We start from the raw sequence: 458 nt of genomic DNA, 5'->3' as shown, positions 1-458 counted from the left end.
GAGGAGATAGGCCATCATCATGGGTGAGCTACTAAAAAACAACTCTTGTGAGAATACGATTGGCAATGAAACTTTCTATCTCAAGTAGAGTGCCATCAGTGCTATTTTTTTTTTTATTTTTTTTTTTATTCCAAAACCCCTTTTAATCAAAAACATAGCATGATATTTAACATATATATACATCTGGAGTATAAAGATCAGATGTTACTCCTTTTACTGTAGCAGGCCTAAATTTTAAGGAGGCGTTGGAGTGATAAGATGGGCGGAATTTGAGTCCACGGATATGAGTCAAAAGTGCCAAAAAAAAAAAAAAAAGGAACATTCATATAATAAATTACTAAATTATTACATTGAGAATTATAGTTCTATATGTTTGATATATTTATATTATTATTGATTTTTTAAATATAATATTATATCATCTCAAATTATTATATTTAATAAACATATTCATTGTT

This window comes from Halyomorpha halys, unplaced genomic scaffold (genome assembly GCF_000696795.3).
Source record: "Halyomorpha halys isolate HHAL.00 unplaced genomic scaffold, Hhal_1.1 Scaffold2419.1, whole genome shotgun sequence".
NCBI lineage: Eukaryota > Metazoa > Arthropoda > Insecta > Hemiptera > Pentatomidae > Halyomorpha > Halyomorpha halys.
Note: the sequence above shows the minus strand (reverse complement) of the source record.